Source organism: Lagenorhynchus albirostris, chromosome 15 (assembly GCF_949774975.1).
Source record: "Lagenorhynchus albirostris chromosome 15, mLagAlb1.1, whole genome shotgun sequence".
Lineage (NCBI taxonomy): Eukaryota > Metazoa > Chordata > Mammalia > Artiodactyla > Delphinidae > Lagenorhynchus > Lagenorhynchus albirostris.
Window position 1 is genome coordinate 78,787,846 of NC_083109.1, and position 6,000 is coordinate 78,793,845.

The following is a 6,000-nucleotide window of genomic DNA, read 5'->3' on the forward strand; positions in this document are numbered from 1 at the left end:
CCGGGCACGCCCCCAGCCGGGCTTTAAAGGCGCCGCGTCTCGCAGCTGCGCAGGGAGGCACCAACCCGGGCGCGGTCTGGCGGGGCGGGGTGTACAAGCGACCTCGTCTGCCCGCTCACACTCGGTTTTTCCCCTTCTGAGTGGGTTGCTGCCCAACCTCTCCCCGCGACAAGACGGTCAGCCGGAGGATTTCCCTGCCACCGTACCGCGTCACCTCTTTTTACCCCAGGAGGGACGATTTCTAAGGCTTTTACGCGTGGGACGCCTCGACCGTGTACTCTGGGACAGTTCAAGTGCAGCCTCTGCCTCTTCACTAGTTGTATGTGGGTTTGGGCTCTTCGCTCTGTTTCCTTTTCTGTAAAACCGGCAGATAATCCTGTAGAAGTGAACAATTCATTTGTTGCTCACGTGCTACTTACCCGTCACACTGCGCACTTGACCTCATTGTCTCTCTCCGCAGTCCAGGAATGGTACATTCTCCCCTTCCCAGGTGGGCCTCGGGGGAGGTGTCACCCTATCCGCGGGAGGTTCTACTGTCTAGGGTGCCCCTTGACGCCTCAGGACCGCTTGAAAACTGCTTCGCACAGAGCTGGAGGACCCCGTCTCCCTCTGCCCCCTCCCCTCCTGTCCTCTGCGCTCCCTTCGTATAGGTTTTCCCCTGGGAATTCCTCTCGGCCCAGAGATCCTGCCGCTCTCTGCCTGAACCACGTCCACCTCCCCCTTCCCGACCCCGCCAGGCCCCCCAGACAGCAGAGCAGGGGACCGCGTACAGTGACACCCGTGGAATATTTTAGTACACCTCACACCCTCCTCACCTAAGGCAGACAGCTGTCAGGAAGATAACCAGCTTACTCACTCTGCTTCCACAGGCGGCACCGAAACCGTGGGGAGTGGGGAGGACTGTCCTTCCCTTTGTACAGATGGAACGAATCGAGGCAGTCCTAGGGATATGACTCGGCCTCGTGGTGACCAGTGACAATAAGTGAGTGAGGTCTGAGACTGCGACCCCTGAGCTGCCGACACCACCCAACTCCTCCATCCTCAGGTTGGGAAGGTGTTTCTGAGAGGCTGGGGTTGCCCAGGGCCGCCTGGAGTCCCAAAGCCCCTCAGCCCTCCCGCCTCTGCCCAGCCAGGTTCCCACCATCGTTCCCGGGTAGATTTGTGGGTGAAACCCGAGTGCCATCCAGCAGGCCACCCAAAGGGCCCTGCTCTGGTCTGAAGCTCCCTGAGACACTGCCTCCCTCCTCCATGGCCCACCCCCGTCTGTCCTCACCCCCTTGGCCTAGAGGTACCTGGAAGACTCAGACTCAGCTTCCGCGTGAGCGCTCGGCATAGGTCCAGCCCTAGCAGCTGCTCAGGGATGCCAAGCAGATGAAGGGCTGAGGGAGTGACCTGCACTGCAGGGGACCTAGGAAACTGGTCAAGGACCCACAGTGAGCCAAGTGGGCCCTGGGCCAGGCATTTTACACAGTGACTTTTTTTTTTTAATTTATTTATTTTTGGCTGAGTTGGGTCTTTGTTACTGCGCCGGGCTTTCTCTAGTTGCGGTGAGCAGGGGCTACTCTTTGTTGCGGTGCACAGGCTTCTCATTGCAGTGACTTCTCTTGTTGCAGAGCACGGGCTCTAGGCACATGGGTTTCAGGCGTTGTGGCTCGCGGGCTCTGGAGCGCAGGCTCAGTAGTTGTGGCGCACGGACTTAGTTGCTCTGCGTCACGTGGGATCTTCCTGGACCAGGGCTCGAACCCTTGTCCCCTGCAATGGCAGGCGAATTCTAAACCACGGCGCCACCAGAGAAGCCCTACACAGTGACTTTTTAAACTCTCATAACAGCCCTGCAAGGAATTCTGTGCCCATTTTACAGATGAGAAATTGAGGCTCAGAAAACTCAAGAGGGGCTTCCTTGGTGGCACAGTGGTTAAGAATCTGCCTGCCAAGGCAGGGGACACGGGTTCGAGCCCTGGTCCGGGAAAATCCCACATGCTGTGGAGCAACTAAGCCTGTGCTCCGCAATAAGAGAAGCCACCACAATGAGAAGCCCGCGCACCGCAACAAAGAGTAGCCCCCGCTCGCCGCAAGTAGAGAAAGCCCGCACACAGCAACAAAGATCCAGTGCAGCCAAAAATAAATAAATAAAATTTTTAAAAAAAGAAAATTCAAGATATTTGCCTGGGATTACACAGCTCACAAGGGTCAGGGATGGCATTCAGGCTCTTCTACTGCATGAGGCTGCCTGTCACCACCAGAGCAAGGGCACCTGCCCAGCTGGCCCTGCTTGGCCAACACTGCCCTGCTATAGCGCCTGGCATGTGGTGGAGGCACAGCAAGGAGTCGGGGCAGCAGCTGTAATTAGTGCTCACCTCCTCTTAGAGCTGTGCTGGAGCAGGGAACGGAGAAGGACCCAGCCTCTGGCTCTCCAAGAGGACCCGAGAGATTGGGACTCCATGGAGATGCAGCCAGCCCTGTGCCCTGCAAGAAATACAAACTCGGCCCACCTGAGCCGTGAGAGGCGCAGCGGCAAGCTCCTGAACTTCCCAAAGAGGTAGCACAGAAATAGGGTAACTTTGAAAAAAGGACCTGGCTTCGACCACCTGGTCAAGGAGGTTCCCGAAATGCCAGTGGCAGCTTCCCATTGCCCAGGATGAAGGTCATGCTCCTGGGGATGGCAGCAGAAGCCCTTCCAGGCATAGCCCCCATCCTCCTCTTCCTTTCCTGCCACGACCAACTCCTTGGAAACCCATGCCATGTCATGCCTCAAATCTCCCCAGCCCAGAAGGCCCTTCTCTTCTGCTGTGTTGGGCACACCAGCCTCCTAGGGGTAGCCCCCCAGCTCTTCTGGACGGGGCTGGAGGCTCTGCTCTGTGGGCCCAGAGTCCTTGCCCACACACTCTCCCCCACTTGTACACTCATGTACTGTTAGCCTTCCATCCATCTGCTCCCTCTGCCCCAATGCCAGCAGCTGCTCAAGGACCCTGGGGACATTTTATTTCTCTCTGTATCTTGCCCCAAGGAGGCGGAGACGCATGGATGACAGAGGTGCATGGCCTGAGCCCACCACATCATAGTGTCTGTAGGAGGCGGGGGCTCTGGAGCTGCCCCTGTGCAGGCAGCTGCATTGGGAGGCACAGAAGGCTGGAGGCTTCCCCCCTGCTAGGACTGTCCAGGGAGCCAGGTTTTTTTGTGCCCCCGCCCCACAACCAGGGTGGAGAGGAGTCCAGGGGCCCTTCCTCCGGCAGCCACAGTGGGGAGGATGCCCCAGGAGCCATGGGATGCCAGGCTTGTCACCATGACAACAGCTGCTGCTGGAAGCCAGAGGTGGGGGGTGTAGAACAGCCCCTCCCCCATGCAGATGCTGCCTGGGAGAGAAGAGGCCTCTTGGGCTGCCTGCCCACCCACCCTGCTTTGTCACTCGATCTGCCTCTTTACAAAGGCGGAACAATACGCCAGGCACTCACTGAAAGGGAGACTAGGAGGAGGACCCGGGGGACTGGGAGGAGGGAGATTACCATCAATGCCCACCCCCACTCCTGCTCACTGGGCAGAAGGGCCAGAGTTGGGTGAGGTGGGAATGGAACCCCTCCCAACTCCTCCTCCCGGGGCAGGGGGTGGGGTGGAAGAAGACTCCCTTCCAGGGGGCCCTTGGCTGTGGGCCAATGAGCTGCCCTGCACAAGTGGGAAGGGACACCCTCCTGACTCGTGTCCCCCAACCCCAGTGCTCCGGTCTTCCCTTCTTACCACGTCCTCCCTGACCAAAGCTACCACTCACCCCACAGGACACATGCTGACCTTTCTGCAGCTTGACCCTGGTATTGCCTCCTCCAGGATGACCCCCTGCCCGATGGCCCTGGTGCCTGCCTCTGTGCCCTGCAGTCACCACGACTGCACCTGTCTCGCCATAAACCTGGCAGTTTCTGGAGGTCAGGGGCTGGGCTGTGCTCCTGGGTATCTTGGTGCCTAGCCTGGAGTAGGCTCCCATAAATGTTTGTTGAATAAAAGAACGTCATAATGAGGAGAGGCTGCATGCAAGTGGGGCCTGAGGTTGGGGGAGGGGTACTGATTAGACCCTGGGGGACAGAGGTGTCTGCGTGAGTAATCAGGAACCAGGAGGAGGGCCGTGCTGCACCTCCTCCAGGTGCCTGGGACAGCCCTCAGGAGGGGCTGCCTGCGGGGGGTGATGAAGGACTCAAGGGGTATCACACTGTCATGCCTGCTCCTGGGCGGGTGCGGCTGTGGAGTAACACAGCAGCCTGGGCAGACAGCAGTGGGCGCCAGCACGTATGCATGCTGTGTATGTGGGTCCGGGGCGAGTTAAGTGTGTATACACACACAAGGACACGCAGGGGCCTAGTTATTCCCGAGTGTGCACACACTTGGCCACGCCCCAGGCAAGCTCAGGGAATGGGCCCACCTCCCCGCAGCTTGAGCCCTGGTTCTGACTCAGGGTCTCTTTTTTTTTTTTTTTAATAAATTTATTCATTTATTTTTGGCTGCGTCGGGTCTTCGTTGCTGTGCGCGGGCTTTCTCTGGTTGTGGCAAGCGGGGACGACTCTTCATTGCAGTGTGCGGGCTTCTCATTGCAGTGACTTCTCTTGTTGCAGAGCACGGGCTCTAGGAGCACGGACCTCGGTGGTTGTGGCACACGGGCTTCAGTAGTTGTGGCTCACGGGCTCAGTAGTTGTGGCTCATGGGCTCTAGAGCGCAGGCTCAGTAGTTGTGGCACACGGGCTTAGGTGCTCTGCAGCATGTGGGATCTTCCCAGCCCAGGGCTCCAACCCGTGTCCCCTGCATTGGCAGGTGGATTCTTACCACCTGGCGCCCCCAGGGAAGCCCTCAGGGTCTCTTTATTGGGATGTCAGGGGCTGGACTAGACTGTTCATTCTTACTAAAGAAGCGTTTTTAAAATTTCTTATTAGGGCTTTCAAATTTTCATAACTAATTCCCTTGCAACCCTTGCCCTCAGATACTCAGCATCAGGAGTTCAGGCATCTCCTGCAACCAACAAGGGCTTAATTTCCAAAATAAACAAACAGCTCATACAGTTCGATATCAAAAAAAAACCTAAACGACCCAACCAAAAAATGGGTGGAGGACCTAAACAGACATTTCTCCAAAGAAAACATACAGATGGCTAACAGTCACGTGAAAAGACGCTCAACATCCTGAATTATTAGAGGAACGCAAATCAAAACTACAATGAGGTATTGCCTCACACTGGTCAGAATGGTCATTATCAAAAAGTCTACAAATAGTAAATGCTGGAGAGGGTGTGGAGAAAAGAAAACCCTACTACTCTTGTTGGTGGGAATGTAAACTGGTGCAGCCACTATGGGAAACAGTATGGAGGTTCCTTAAAAAAACTGAAAAATAGAATCACCATATGATCCAGCAATCCCACTTCTGGGCATATATCTGGAAAAGATGAAAACTGTGAGTTGAAAAGACACATGCACCCCAGTTGTTCACAGTGGCACTATTTACAACAGCCAAGACATGGAGGCAACCTAAGCGTCCACCCACAGAGGAATGGATAAAAAAGATGTATACACAATGGAATACTACTCAGCCATTAAAAAGAATGAAATAGGACTTCCCTGGTGGTCCAGTGGTTGAGACTTCGCCTTCCAGTGCAGGGAGTGCGGGTTCAATCCCTGGCTGGGGAGCTAAGATCCCACATGCCTTGAAGCCAAAAAACCAAAACATAAAAAAAAAACAGAAGCAATATTGTAACGAATTCAATAAAGACTTTAAAAAAAATTGTCCACATCAAAAAAAAATTTAAAAAAAAAAGAATGAAATAATGCCATTTGCAGCAACATGGATGGACCTAGAGATAATCATGCTAAGTGAAGTAAGTCAGAGAGCGACAAATATATGATATCACTTACATGTGGAATCTAAAAAATGATACAAATAAACTTATTTACAAAACAGAAACAGACTCACAGACAGAGAAAACAAATTTATGGTTACCCAAGGGGAAAGGGTGGTGGGGGGTAGGGGTGG